The sequence below is a fragment of the Cupressus sempervirens genome, chromosome 10 (assembly GCF_028749045.1).
Source record: "Cupressus sempervirens isolate cs-2001-9-10 chromosome 10, ASM2874904v1, whole genome shotgun sequence".
Lineage (NCBI taxonomy): Eukaryota > Viridiplantae > Streptophyta > Pinopsida > Cupressales > Cupressaceae > Cupressus > Cupressus sempervirens.
The window spans coordinates 513,377,837-513,393,775 of NC_143127.1; positions in this window are offsets into that span (position 1 = coordinate 513,377,837).

The following is a 15,939-nucleotide window of genomic DNA, read 5'->3' on the forward strand; positions in this document are numbered from 1 at the left end:
AAGCTCAGGATGAGAGGATAGCGGGATGGTTCGATGTTGTGCAAGATGTGAAAGCTAAGGGTGGGGTGATAGCGAAAGATATGGATTTGGTAGGATGCATCCAATGATGATGAGAGATTTTGTGACCAAGGATAGCTAGAGGAGTAGGATGAGATGGCTGGATAGGATGGTAGATAGCTAGGATTATGATGGATATAAAGAGATGACATTGGGTTTGCATGAGGATAGCCTAGAGCTAGATACCAATGACAAGGGAGGATGGACAAGACAAGATCTCCAAGGAATATAGTGCCCCCAATCAGAAGATAACATGTGGAAGGAGATCTTATGATGGATGTGATAGGATTGAAGCTAGGATGGAAAAAGCTGAAGGGGCTAGGGAGATGGATGATAGCTGAGATGATTGGCTGAAGCTGCATAAGATTAGTGGATGGTGTGAGATGGAAGCTGGAGGATGGAGGATAGGTGGATAGATTGGAAGATGGATTTGGATGTCAAGAGATGACCAAAAGCATGAGGGTGATAGGCTAAGCTGGGGATGGTGGGATTACGCATGACGCTTGTTTGCCAAGTTTTCATCATGGTACTTGTCCAAGGCGCTTGAATTGCCAAGTTTTCACCAGTGGACGCTTTATTTTTCTTTTCTTTTTTGACTTTTTGACTTTGGACTTAGCTGGAATGATTTTGGCTTTCTTCAGCTATTTTGGCTTTTTTGGGATTTTTCACTGGCTGTTGGAATGTTCAATTTTGTTGCTAGCTGTTGGTACATCGGATGTGTGATTTATGCAATAGATCGGATTAGATGGGATTAATGGTAGGAGATGGAGGGATGAAAATGCTGGAAAGGAGCATGAGATGGGGATGCTTGCAAGAGAAACATTGGCACATGTTGGAACGGGTGTGAAAAGAGCATATGAGGGATAGATGGTAGATACAGGCATGATGGAGGATTTGTGGAAGCATGCTTGGGGATATAGGAACCCAAGATGGAGTTAGGAGATGGGGGACATGAGTCACTAGATGGGGGATTAGCAATGGTGGATGCCATTATGCATTGGGTTTCAACTTTTTTCTTGGGGATCCACATGGTTTTGGATTTTCTTTTCATAGGCTTTTGCATTATTTTGCATTCTTTGATTGGATTTTGCCTTTTTGGAGTATGTCTTTTAGAATAGACATATGATTGCCTAGGATGTGGATTTTTAGCTTTATGAATTTTGAAGTTGGCATTCACATTGCTGTGGTAAGCTTTGGGAAGATGGTTAGGAGAAGCTTTGTGAGATGGAGAGGATATGAAAGAGCATGTAGGGGGATGATGATGGATGATGTGCCCTGATATGTGCCTTTGTTGATCTTGCATAGGAATGGATGGAATAGGATTTTTATGATGGCTAATAGGAGGATGCAGGATGGTAGATTTTGGGACATAGGGACCCAAAATGGATTTAGCGGATGAAGGGGGGATATGGTAGGTTGTTTTGGGTTGCAAAGATGGTGGAGGGGGGATGACATAAGATTTCTTGAAGGAGTGATGGGAGGCTGGCATGGTGGGCTTGGAGATAGGCTTGGTTTGGGGGTGTGGTGTACCAACACCTTTAGATGGTGAGCCTTTGGATACATATCCAAGACCATGAAATCCTAGATTTTTTTGTGCAATAATAGGCTCTCTGATTCCTTGCTCTTGTGGTCCTAAACCTTGACCTTGATAATGCCATCGATTGAGCATTTGAACAAGCTGAGGAAACTTTTTGCTTGCAGAAAATGGTAGAAGTGATTTATTAGGTGTATTGCAATGGAGAGATACTGTTCTTAATTCTTCTGCTGAGAGAGGGCCACCGTGGATGAATGTAAGTGAACCAAGAGGGTAGATTATAGATGGTGGAATAGCTTGGATAGGTGGTAAGATGGAAGCATGGAGCGGGGGAGATGGAAGGATAGGATCTTGATGTAGCTGGTGGGATGAGAAGATATCTTGTAGTGGAGGAGATATGGCTCGAGGTTTTGGAGATGGAGGAGATGGTGACTGCACTATGGATGGAAGACATAGTATGATGATATCTTCGTTTATGCTTTGGGGGATGTCAACATGCTTTTGGGCAGGATCTTGATAGGATTGGTTTGGAGTGGATGGTGCAATAGGAGGTGAAGGGATGGATTCTTCAAAGGCAGTGGATGGATAGATGGGAGATTCAGTAGTGGAGATGGGTGAGTAGAAGATGGATGCATAAGGGTCATTACGAGAGATTTGGGAAATGCTTGGAGGCGATGTGGATAGGATTTGGAGGGATTTGATAGGTGGTGGGATTTTGATGCTTGCGGGAAGTGGAAGGATTTTAAGCAATTTGATGGATGGTATGGGGATGATAGCTATGGGAGATGGAGGTGATATTATAGACAGGGAAGCTTCATCACTGACTACTTCACATGGTTGGATTAGATGACATGGCTTATCGACTGTTGGAGGCAAATTTTCTTGTATTTCCACTAGGAGATTCCTTGGAGACTCGTGTGTCAAAGGTGGAGGTGGATTGACAAGAATAGCTAGTGTGATGGGGGTGGAAGATTGGAAGCTTGGTTGATAGGGTGATGGAGGGGAAGCTGGAATATCAGATGGCATGACTAGATAGTTTGGAATAACTCTTGGATTTTGGGGGATGCTTGGGGGAATGTTTCTAAGGCTTTCAATATACCCGTCATAGTCAACAAGATTTTCATCATCATTGGAATAGGAGGTGGCGGGAGCAAGGAAAATGCGACCAAACACATCATGATAGGATTGGTACTTCATGCTTTGATGGTGAGTTTGATGGGGATGGGGTCTTGCATATGGATGAACACGGAAGCTCATAGATGGATTTGGATTAAGCACAGATTTTGGATTGGATGATGAAGGATTTCCTAGGGAGAGTCAAAGCTGTATGATAGACCTAAGGAGGATTGGTTGGAGATTTTTGGCTTTCCTGTGGATGGGAGACTTCAAGGGCATGTTGTCAAAAGGTGAGAGTTTTGCTTTCCTATGCGCTGGATTTGGTGGTGGCTATGTCAACTTGAGGATAGACTAATGATCCTATGGGCATGACACGAGATTGACCACTTGTGGATCCCAACCTTTAGCTCAAGGTGATGAGGGATACAAGTGACAAAGCTAGATTACCCTAGACAATGCTCTGTCAGAGGGATAACCTTGGTGAGATTGGTTGATTGGTAGGATTGATTGGATAGCAAACTCTGGCAGAGTAACAACAACTCTTTAAAGGCTTGGGTGATTTTGGATTGGGTTGCTAGCTAGTTGGGGGGATGATTTGGATGGACTTTGGATTTGGGATTGTTCTAAGGCAAAGAACTAGATAGATTCGGTTGCAGCGGGGGAGCTTGGATGATTTTCTAATAAGGCAGTGACTACGCTAAGTATGCCTTAAGCTGGGAGATTTCTGCTTTTTTGGGATTTTGACCAAAGTTGGCAAGCATTCATTCAAAAGCTATGAATAAACAAGCAGACAAAAGTTTGGAGCAAGCACGTCAAACACACCAACATCCTAGGAAGCTTTCTACAAGGATGAAATTTGGTTTAGCTAGGGAGTCCTCGATATACGCAAGGTACATGAGGCCCAAATCCGTAGATGAAACCAAAAAGATGTCACACAGCCAAGAGGAGCGGTAACCCACTTCTCCTCTTTCACTTCTCAAGGGTATAAAGTTCCTTGAGGCTTAGCCCGAGTGACAAAATTTTGATCCCAAGAGAGGTGTCTTTGGATTCACCTCCCGATCTTTATACTCCATTGGAACGCTGGAGTTGAGGTCGTCCCAAGGGGTGATGAAATCCCCAAGCAGGCCTCCTAAAAAGCTAAGACAAGATTTTGGATCCTAGTCTTATGCACCCAAGATGGCCTTGAAAGACGACAAGGGGAGAGAAGACTTGGATGATCTTGGGCTAAAAAAAATGCTTGTTCTTTTACCAACTGACGCTTAAGTTTTCTGATCTAGACTTTGCAAGCACTCATGTTTAAGAGACAATGTTCAATTCCAACTTGAAGCGCCAACAAAAGTAAATTGATCGAAGAATGCAAAAAATAAGAAGAGGTAGGGTCAACAAAAGAAAACTTGCGCGCCCAGAGGCCCTCCACGTGAAGTATCGATTAATTTTCTTTAAGGCATTCAAGATTGAGTGTGAGTTTGTTTTAAGCCCAAAACAAAAGTGTGTGAGATTTTATTTCAAGCGCATGCCCGGAGGCTCTCCACGTTAGTTGTTGTTCAATTTTAGTGCCCAAACTTGAAGTGTGATCGATTTAATCTAGAGTTTTGATCATTTAAGAATTTTGATAAAGTTAAAGCAAACATTCAAAGACCAAGTGAGTGAGTTAGATTGTGGAACATTTAACACCTTTTTCAAGTAGACCCATCCCCATAAATGGCACTGAGATTGCAACCAATGGTTAATATTTGATGGGTGATTAGAAAAGAGGTGAGTCCAAGGAACTACTCAAATTGATTTTTGCAAATTTGTATTTTAACTTAACAAGGTTTCTTAAATGTCCAAAAATCAAACTTTACCTAGATTGCATGTGGAAAAGAGATTTGTTTTGTTCAATTTTTAGAAGCTCCAAATGAAGTGTTTGATATTGAAATGGTTAATTGATCCTTGGCATTCAAGATTGGATTTTTTGTTTTAATCAAGCATTCAAGGAAAATTTGATTTTAATCTATGGCATTCAAGAGTGATTTTAGCAACATGCATTCAAAGACAAGTGGTTAAACATTCAAGTCTTTTCTTTTGAGCATTCAAGATTGAGATTTTGTGTGTTGTTTTCAGAACTTTGAAGTGCTTTGTTTTAACCTTAGATCATTCAAGATTGTTTTGGACTCAAAAGTGAAAATGACTCTTTGGACTTTGGTTTTCATTCAAGATTTTGTGTTCTAGTTTGCATGTTTTAAGCCCAAAAATGATATTCCTATATTGTTTTGATGCATGAAAAACCTAAGAAACATTCAAGATTTTGCAATAAGACATTTTTTTGGAACAAATAACAAAGCTTTTAGGACAATTTTTGGCAACCATTTAGGACTCTTAGTTTTCATGAGATTTTTTAGAAGAACTTTAGTGTGCACTTAGTGTTGATTTTGAACCTTTTGAAATGGAAACTTGAAGTTCTTTTTAAATTCCCAAAAATGAAGTGTTCCTAATTTTGCATGAATGCATCTAAAACCTTGATGTTGCAAGGATGCAAATGATTAGATTGGTTTAGTTTCACTTGTTAAAAGATTTTTTCTTTTTTGAAAATTTTTAATTTTTCAATGGATTTAAGTATGATTTGGGGGTTCATTTTAAGCACTAAAAAGAAGTGTGTATGATTTTGCTTCCTTAAAAAAAAAATGGCCAAGATCTCCCACAAGAAGAAGAAGAAGAAGTGGATGGAATAAGAAGAATATAGACAAGAAGAGGAAGAAGAATTTCAAGTTCTTTGTCCACCTATAAGCTTGAAAAATCTGCAAACACTATGAGATAGATTATGAGTTCCTTTGTCTTCTTCATGCTCATGTGGACCTACAAAACCAATTTATACAATCCTACCAATCACAAAAACAAGTAAAATTAGCCAAAATCAGCAAATGACATACAAAACTTGACTAAAAAAGCTAATGAAGATGACCCATGCGGGGTCCCACCGGGCGTGCCAAAATGTATATGAGCAATGTTAGTATGCTAATAGAAACCAAATTTAAATAAAGCTTCTACAAACTAAACAAAATTCATAAACTTCAAGATAGACTAAGATGAGCTCTCAATTGAGAATATGAGCCATTAATGGAATTTCTCAATAAGAAGCTCTCTTGTTGAGTAGCTTTATCTAAATGGATAGGATGTATGCTCAATATGCTTCCAAAGGCTTCAATGGATGATTGTGGATTTTTGGTGTGGATAGATGGCTTTAGTATGGATTTGGCTCTCAAAATAGCATTATAACTTTACTTCATGGATTGTGTTATTTTGCAAAGGGGAAGGATCCAATTTATAGGCAAGAGGCTTGAGGGTTTGAGGGCTAAGATGCAAGGATGGGAAAAAGCTTATGGAGGGCTCAGATTGCATGAGAGGAGAGCACATGGATTGTGCTTCCTTATAGCCAGTCAAGGAGTGACACATGTCACATGGTGAGAGGATGGAGGAAAGGGGAAGGATGAGTCAACAAAGGAGGCTCAAGGGATAAAATCTTCATAAAGACCCTCATAATGACTTGTAAGAGCAATAAAAGGGCTTGTAAGAGTCATTTATGACCTAGTGGACTTCATAAAGTTTTATGGTTGAAATATTTTGAGGGTGATGAGAGCAATTTCGACTTGGACTTGATTAGGAAGGTTTTAAGCTTGTTTAGGCTTGTGCAAATGATTAGAGGATGGTTTAGGATGGTTTAGGATTAGCTTAGGGATAGGCAAGTGGATGGCAATTAATGAGGGTGGGTGAAGGAGGAGATATTTGTTAACTTTGGCTTGGGTTAGTAAGTTTTAACCCATGTTTAGGGAATGTGACAAGGTTAGGAGTGGATTAGGATTAGGTTTAAAGACATCTTCTAGAAGAGTCTAGATTTTGGATGAGGATAAAGACTTTCTAGAATAGTCTAGAATTTCCTAGGATGAGGATAAATTAGATTTTTAGGAAATAAATAAAGTTTTATTTATTTCAAGGGTTTGGGTTGAGGAGATATTTATTAAAACTTTTTTAATAAACATGAGGATTAATATTTAATTTTAATTAAATATTTTGAGTTGGGGTTAGGGGTAGGAAATGATGAGATTAGCCTTTAATTGAAATTAAAGAAGGATTAGAAGATTTTGGAAGAGGTTAGTGGTCATAAGGAAATTGGCCAAGTTTTGGGCAAAAAATAATTTTTTTATTTATTTTAGGATTTTTGGTCAATTTATTAATTAAATAATTAATAAATAAGGAAATAATGTTTAAATAAGATTTAAACATTTTTGGGAGGGATTCCTTAATTAAATATTTTTAATTAAGATAAAGGGATTTAATGGCATAAAAATTAATTAATTAATTAATTAAATAATTAATTAATTAATTAAATAATTAATTAACAAATGATGATGTCATCAGGACTTTTTTAGAAAAATAAAAATACTTTATTTTCTAAAGGTTTTTAGGTCTCTACAACTATTGCCTGGGTCATTTTGTTGTTAAAACAAAGTCTGCATTTTGCTTTATTTGATCTAGGATCTTGTCACTTCAATCCTTCTTGGTCCTACAAATCTGTATGTTAGGTGTTATCCCAAAGTTGAAAAGATGGGTTTAGTTAGTTAGATGTAAGTCTCAAAATGTCATTAATGATCACTTGTCAAAATTTGGTTAATATTTTGTGCTAGTTATTTTCTACTAAGCTTCTTGCTCATTCTATCAGCTCAAACCACTAGTGTTTTAAATTCTTGAACACTTTTGATAAGCCATCTATTTTTCTTTGACAAGTGATTAATATTGCTTATACAAGCTTCAAATAAGAAACACTCCTCTCATCCTATTAAGCAAAGACATGTCCTTACATGTCGGTCACAACTAGATTTTAAGTTTTTTAGGTTGGTAATGATAGTCATTCCCCTTACATTTTTTTGAACAATTGGAGACACCACCTAGGTGCCCTCATGGATAAGCTTGTGTGGAAGTTCCCAATTCTACTCAAATACAAATAACTAACATCCAACACAACCTGCTTTATAGCTTTGAGAACCCATTTGGAACACCCTTTGACACACCCACAAGTGAAAATATTTTAACCACAATGCATCTTGAAGAAATCAAACACCACTTAGAAGAGTAAGTGTGTGAAAATGAGAGACTTCTGGAAGCCATTCACGCTAGAGAAAGAACTTATCAACAAGCTGAGCCTAATGCTCATACGCAGAATGAGGAAACTAGAAGAGACTATTATCACAATCCTTTTGAACACATTCCCATTGGTGGCAATAATGGCAATCGTACACCTCCAAGGACTCCTAGAGCCAACACAGGGCATGTTCATCCCCACCGAGACAATCACAATCACATCACAAAAGTGATGATGAGATCACTAGTGAGGATATCATAAAATATCAATAAGACGAGCTTGCTCAAAAATTGACGCTTAAGGCTTTGGAGCAAAATGGGGACCAATATTTCCAATATATGGTAGCAAAGGGATGGAAATTCTCTCAAGATTTTGATGCACAATGAATAATAAAAAAATGAGAGCCCGTTGAGGCTAAAATCTTGAGAGAAGAAATGCAAGAATTAAGGAAACAACTTACACAATTGCAAACTTCAAAAGAGCCACCTAAAACTTTATTTGTTGAATCAATATGTGCTCTTCCATTTGATAGGAGTTTATACATGCCACCATTTCCTAAGGATATAGAGATTCCTAAGTATGACGAATACAATGGAAATGGTGACCCTCATGATCATTTGAGGCATTTCTATGCTATTAGCATGGATTTCATGCATGAAGATTCCTACCTTATACATTTGTTTCATAGGATTCTAAGAGGGCAAGCTATGGAGTGGTTCACAAAATTGACTCCCCCTCTGAAAATATTCGATGAGCTTGCACAATGATTTATCCAACACTACTCCTAAAACATTCAACATCTTATGACTGTGTTGGACTTATACAATGTCAAACAAAAATTGAGAAAATGTTTTGCAACATACCTTCTATGATGGAGATCCCTATATTCTAGGTACCCTTGACAAGTTCCTGAAGTTGAGAAAATTGACATTTTTGTCAACACGCTTGTACCTGAAGTATACTTTGACTGAAGAAAATAATTGTTCACAACCTTTAATGCAATGGTTGAGAGTGCATATCACATTGAGGATGTTGCTATAAAAAAGGGTGATATTGTTGTAAACAAAGACAAAAATAACAATAGAAATGACAAAGACAAAGACAAACCTTGCAGTAAAAACAAATATTTTGTCAATGACGGAGTAGTGGACACTCCTAAAACTAAGGAACCTATGTTTAACCTTTCTAATATCATCTATGCTACAAAACAAAAAGAAGGTTTGAAACCACAAACACTTGACAAGAACTCTAAATTTACCAAAAAATGACATGTTTATACACTAATGGTTGAGCCTTACAAAGTGTGTTGGCAAACAGATTTGTTATTTTAGATTATTACTCTTTATTACCCAATTAAGAACAATATCTGATCACAAACAATTGGAAAGCTCTTTGTGGATAATTTAGCTTTCCTCTAAATTGGTAGGTATAGTTCCCTAAAATAAATTTGCAATGAATTTTGTTTTCTTCCTAAACTACTTTGGGGTATGTTCTTAACCTGAGAATAGTAGAGGAATAATTGAATTAGACCTAAATGAAATCCAACTCAGGTAGATAAAAACTTCTCAATATTGAAATAGATTCATGTACCCACACATCTTATGAACCCATAAATCCATTCGCATAATCAACTGATGTTAAACTAAGCCAAATTCAAATCTAAATTATGATTGATAAATCAAAAATACTAACAGAATCTTTTCGTCGAATGAACTGTAACAATACTTATCACATTCATTCGTGACCTTGAAACAGGTGAAGTGAAGCTCTGTTCTTCCTTAGTTCTCAGTAAAATGAAAAAGAAAGATGAACTAAATACAATACCTAATGGAATAGAAAATGATTGACATAAAATACCATTCAATTGTCTCTGCAACAAAAAATACTTCACACCAAAAAATTTCCAACCTTTTATTAATCTTTTCGATTCATACATATAGAGTTTTTTGAGATGACCGTTACAATGGAAGTTTAATTAGTTCATCTTCTGAGGCTGACAAATGGCAAGGTACCAATTTGTCATATTACAAAATTACAAAGAAAACAATAAGAGGGCATCATTTAGGTTTCTTCCCCTTTTCTTTTTTGGCTCTATGTGATTTGGTAGCAAGCATTATTGGGATTAGTTCCTCATGATTGGGCACGTGTATATTGGTGAATCTCAAAAGCCATTTTGCATGTTCCCTTGCCAAGTCTTTTATGCTGTTCAACTAATCCGACAACTCCATCACAGCCTTGTGTATCCATCCGTTGAGCGCCTGGAGTTCTTCAGCTCTATTCTAGCTATTGGACGTCACTACAGACAAATTATCCAAGTAGGTTGAGAAGTTGCTTTTCATCACTTCCACTCTAATGAGGTCTTTTCCTTGACCACTAGTTTGAGAGTCAGTGTGTAGCCCTCTCATCAATTCAAATCCACTATCTTGGGTCTTCTTTATCTTACCCTCTATCTCCCTGAGCCCTTTCTTAGCTTCTTGGATCATTTCAAGCTTGAACTGCATACTTTGGAACCATTTAAACAAAGGTTCATTCCCCTTTTTTAGAATCTTGGCCTCGACCGCTTCTTTGGCTTTCATTTGCATGATCATCTTTAAGAGGGAGAGGCATTCATCACACCTGACTCTTTCTCTGACCAAAGTGCTACTGTTAGATATTATGTTATCCTTTTTTGTTTCGAATCTAAGGATAACATTTCCAATTTGATCAATGAGAGAAACTCCTTCTGATTTGAGTCTCTCAATCCCCTCTCTATCGATTTAGCCATAGTGCCTATCTTCCTAGAGTTGGGAAATGAGAGCTTGCACTTTGGCTACACTAGGACTCTGAGTCATAGACATTCCAGAAATAGTTGTTAGTGGAGTGACTAGCTGCCTAATAAAATTATTCAACTCTTCTATTTCTTCCTTCATCTTGATCTTGGACAATTTGAGACTCTCTAATTGTCCTTCTATCACTTCATTGCTCGATCTCCACAAGCCAACCTTTGTGTCATGTCTAGCTTCCCTGAGGTCTATTGAATGTAGAGTAAAATCCTCGGAAGTCATATCTTCAATTCTCCCTTCTTTGTTTGGCTTTGCTATCTCCATTGCCAGGTGCCCTATTTCTGGATCTTGTCCAAGTATGGACAAAGTCTTCTGCTTCTTAACCTTTTTCAATGCAGTTCTAGAAGGAACCACGAAGACACAGTGTATTTTGTAGAAACACCCTCATCTTTTCTCTTTCTTTTCCTCTCTAAAGTATCTTCTAGCCAAGAGTCAGTTCCTATCACCTTGGAAGCTGTTCCGAGTGATTCAATGCTGAACATCTTTTTCTTCACCGAAGTCATGGCCATAGTAGTTGAAGAGAAAGGATGCTTTGAATCCTTGGAGATGAGTCTGGAAGAAACTTGGCCCTTCTCCATCTTCAGGTTCTTCCTCGTCTCTTCATTTGATTCAGTTGACTCACTTGTGCTACTCTTTCCATCCCCTAAATCTACTATCTGTATGGGAGAACCACCTGGTCTCAAAAGGGAAGTGCTTGCTGATGGTACAAGGCTATGATGAGGGGATGGGATTGGAGTGATATGCGGAGAAGGAACAAGGGTAGTGCATGGAGATGGAATGGGAGTAGCATGTGGGGAAGATACGAGAGTAGGAACACTATCTTTTGGCTCTTATGTTTTCTTCTCTTCTGTGCTAGTCTGGGTTCCTATAATTGGCAGGGAACCATCATGACATGTTGGGGCTATAGGAACATTCTTCTCTGGGGGTTGATCACCTCTACCTACAGTTTGAGCTGGTCCTTGGGTGGATGCTATGGTTACACCCACTGTAGCACTTTGAGATGGAGTAGGTGTTGTAGCTGCTAGAGAGGCTTGAGTGGCTGCAGCCTTACTCAGGCTCTTTTTAGCTATCCACTTGACCCATTTTTTAGTCCTTTTGATTATCCTTGCCATCATAATATCGAGACTTTCCTCCACATCCACATATGGCTCAGAGCTGATAGGAATTCCCCTTAATTTCGTCAGATATGTATTGTTGTACCTATTTTGACCATCATCTTCTAATCCTTCTATATTGAAGTCAATGCCATATGTCTTTATTTGTTCCATCATGAGTTTGGCAATTACGAGATCATGACTTTCCAATTCATCTTTGCAATCTGCCCAATAGTCTTCCGGAGTAGTGGCATGTTTGATCACACTCTTGATTTGAAGCACATCCCTTGTATACCCATTTGGGTCAAACATGTTCCTCACAACTTCATATTCCTCCAATTTGTACTTACTTTTGAATGCCTTGAGCATGTTTTTAGCATCAAATCGAGAATCACAACTATAAGCCTCGACCTTCATGGGGAAGTCATATCCCTTTTTCCTTAACTGGCACTCAACACATTCACTTGAATAGCTTGTCTCACGATCTCTACGAGCATGATCATGTCGCTAGGGTTTTCAGGTAGCTTCACAGGAAACCCGTCGAAAGTTGCAAGATGCAAATATGAAAAAGATGAGAATTGAATGAAAAAGCTACCAAACTGGTTGATGGTTGCCATCGCTTTTGGGATAAACCTCCTCTCTGAAAATCCTTGTAGCTTCCTACAAATCCTCATTGTAAAAGAGTCATTAACCTTGACATACTCTGCATAACTATTCTGTAATTGCAAGCACGGATAAAATTCATAACTTTTTACATCCTTAGGAAAATCCTCTATTCTGGGAAGGCCCGACCACAATTGTAAAGAAGCGAACATATAAATTAGGAAAGAAGACATGTAGAAGGTATTGTAGAACTTTGCAGCACTAAAAGATCTGGACAGATGTTCACTCATCTCATACGCACAATCAACATAATGTGTATCTGAACATATGATTTGCACTAAAAAGAAATATTGTTCTATGAAATTGAGTGCTTCTACCTCACCTTTCAACCGATGTAAAAGAATTGGGATGTCCACAATTTCATGCTTAAGATTAGTGCCAAAAAGAGTCTTAGGAACCTTACTCTTGGGTCCTTGTGGTTTTTGGAACCAAGACTTCATGATCTCCTTCCGCCACACCATCTTCTTCAAGGAGAACTCAGACATGGCTCCTCCCATGGTCAATTCGGAAAATTCTTCCCATTTTGAAATCTAGAGGCAATTGACTACAGTTTGCCAGTCAATTGAGATTAAAACTATATGATCCAGAAAAATAATTTATTTAGTATCCAGATTTTAATGGTTAATGCATTCAACAATCAACTCAGGGGATTGAATTGCTACTGAAAACCCAACTACTTCCACTAGCCCGCTTCCTTAGAGTTTATCTGTTATTGGGTGGATTGGCTCCATCTTCAACCTTCTTTGGAAATCTTGCATGTCAAAGAAGTGAAGTGAAGTATCTATAACATTTTGCAATGTTAACTTAATCCCACCTAGTCCATCAAAACCAGTGAATCTTTTTGCCATCTTAACTAAGATAGAGACGAACTGCAAATCTTAAAACTAAAAATAGTATAGAGATTAGGGCCTTGTAATTGTGAGAAATTTAAAATCACTTTCCAATTCAACAACATAATAGTTTAAATAAGAAAGTGGTAGTTTAAAAATTAGTTATTTTCATCTCTTATATAGAAATCTCAATCCACCTGTTAATCTTCCAAATCCGCACCACACGAGTGAATTAAAGAATAAACTCGTTAGATTAGTAAATGCTAGTGTCTCTAACAAATTTTTACATGTCATTTCACTATTCCCATTGGCCCAATGATTACTTTCCTTTATTATAGACTTACTTTCTCATTTTTCACCAAGTTGCGGACAATTAAGAACAGAGTGCTCCGTGAGGAAAAATCTGCCCAGCTAGATTTCCCTCAAGATTCCTTCCCAAACGTGATCAACTAGCTTCCATTATCCTTTTTAAGCATCCTGCAATTGATCTGTGAACCCAACATGCTTGCAGAAGTGATTTTTCAATAGATGTGAAAAATCATTTCAAAGGGTTGAAAACCCACCACGGAGAAGGCAACTTTTGTTTTTCTGCCCTTGTTCTTATTTTCACTTAGGCTTTTAAGTTAATGTGTCTCTAGACTTCAGAAAGTCTCAAAAGAGCTAGGAAAATGAAAAAGGAAACCACTTACTTGCTTTTCTTCCTTACAAATGCCTTTGTCAAAAAACTGACTTCCTAGGTCGAAAAGCCGCAGTATAGAAGTTGCTTTAGAACTTTTCACCAGATGTTATTCTGATCATTAGGATGATTTTTGAGTCATTCCCAAGGTAGAATACTGTAACGTAGGAACAATCCATCCATAAAACAACTCATTTCCTCCTTGTTCTAGCTTGTATACCTCTTTTGTTCACCTCTGCAGAAAATTACCTTCGCAATTGAAAATTCTTCCACAGAGAAGCCGATGCTAGGTTTTCCACAAACTTCATTCTCTTTATGTGCAAACTATAATCAATCACGAGGAGTTTCATCCTTGGAAATAATTTGTGAAGATAGTAATATGATCCAAGAATCTCCATCAAAATGTTCCTATACTACCCATTAGACTCACGACAACAAACAGAACCCACCCAGTTATGTAATGTGGGAGAAGAAGGAAGATAAGAACCTGATGGAGAGACTTTGCACTTAGGAAAGGAAATAGACTCAAACATACCTAAACCTAATTGTGACACAAGACTATTTTCCACTTTGCATAATGGTATAAGATGAAAAGTGGGGTAATAAAGTGGTCTTAAAAACCTTGATTACAAACAAGCTGGTTACACTACCAGATAATTCCCACCCATATGAGCCACCTGTTAGACCTCCTTGGTGGTGAGAGGATCATATTGTATGCTTGAAATGTGAGCACACTTCTATGATTCATTACATCCAAGATTGCTCAAGAATGAGGTCTAGAATGGTGGCTCATAGCTCTCTATTCATGGAGTGCAAGGGTTTGTGATGAAGGTCCTTAGTTTGACCTAGTTTGTGCCTATGCAAGTACACCATAAAATGAGATATTCAAAGATCAAAATATGCATGCAAATGAAGATGCAAGCTAATCTAAATGATGACAATGCAAAACAATGCAAGAAAGAAAATATAATCTATCAAAGGAAATAACAACGCAAGATTAATCTATGAAAGTAAATATGGATCTAAGCTAATATGAAAATGCAGGGATGGATCATGATGATAGAAGCCATGAATGCATGAGAGAAGAAGACAAGAAGATAAAAGTTCTCCACAAAAAGCTTTAATGCTCAAACTCCTCCAAAAAACACTCTTCAAACCTATAGCATAACTATTGGTGTAAATACGTACTTTACTATTTACACTTACTTAGGTTAATGCATTATTTAATTATTTTGTATTATTTTATTATTTTTATTTGTGAGACACTTGAGAGTTTGCACACCTTTTGAGTTGTCATGTTGACAACATAGAAGTACGCAACTCTATTTAAGCACATGGTGTTTATAACACTATTTTGCATGTCACACCCTTGTAGGCTTATCCTCACATCACCACACTTACTTCCGTTCTTAATGGAGGATAACCCATATCTAGTGGACATGTGCTTGGTTGTATGACACATCATGATGCTAACTTCTATGCATTCTAGAAGCTCTCCCGAGGCCTTTATATTCAGGCACTCCTAGTGTACTATGAGGAACAAGTTATTGAATACATTGTTATTCTGATCATACTCTCTCTCTCTCTCTATGGTCTACTGTGTGCTTGTGTTTGAGTTCTTAGTTCCTAGGTAAATTTTGCCCTTAGGCAAATTCTTACATGGTATCAGAGCATAGAGATTTTCTCATCACAAGTCGTTCGAGACCTCTTGCTTACTTCATCACCTCAGCTTGAATCCAAAGTGCTACAGAAATTGGGAGTGTCCAGTGTTAGATCTGACCTCGCCATTGCATCTGTAATGCTAAACCGGTGAAAATCGACTATAAAATTGGCTACCTTGGCCCAAAGTCGACCATGAGGGAAATTTTTTTTTGCAAATCGAAACCTAGAGGCCCCAATTTGTGGTATGGGTATGGTCATTTTTTTTCAGATCTAATTAATTCGATTTTCAGATTTTCATTATTTTTTTCTCTGCTATTATTTGAATATTTACGAAAATATTTTTAGAGGTTAGAATTTTTTTTTGTAGTA